The sequence below is a fragment of the Penaeus monodon genome, chromosome 20 (genome assembly GCF_015228065.2).
Source record: "Penaeus monodon isolate SGIC_2016 chromosome 20, NSTDA_Pmon_1, whole genome shotgun sequence".
Lineage (NCBI taxonomy): Eukaryota > Metazoa > Arthropoda > Malacostraca > Decapoda > Penaeidae > Penaeus > Penaeus monodon.
The window spans coordinates 1,588,078-1,588,379 of record NC_051405.1 but is presented as its reverse complement, the minus strand read 5'-3'; positions in this window follow the sequence as shown (position 1 = coordinate 1,588,379).

Genomic DNA, 302 nt, shown 5'->3' with positions numbered 1-302 from the left:
AAAAAAAAACAGAAAATATATGTTATACTTATGGAACAGATACTCGGACACACACACAAAGATACACAAAACAAGGTACGTGTTTGTGAGTTGGTTTATGTAAACACAACGTTCTTGACATGAATTCCACGGCTACCAACTGCCTCGCCGAATATCCGTTTGGAATTGACCATGTTGGTACTCCTGACTTCGGACTCCTTTTCCAAGAGTCTTGTCCAGTGATTATTATTCATTGTTTTTATTTGGTCGTTAGTGACTTTTTTTTCCCAACAACCCGCGATGGAACAGGTCTTGACTATGGC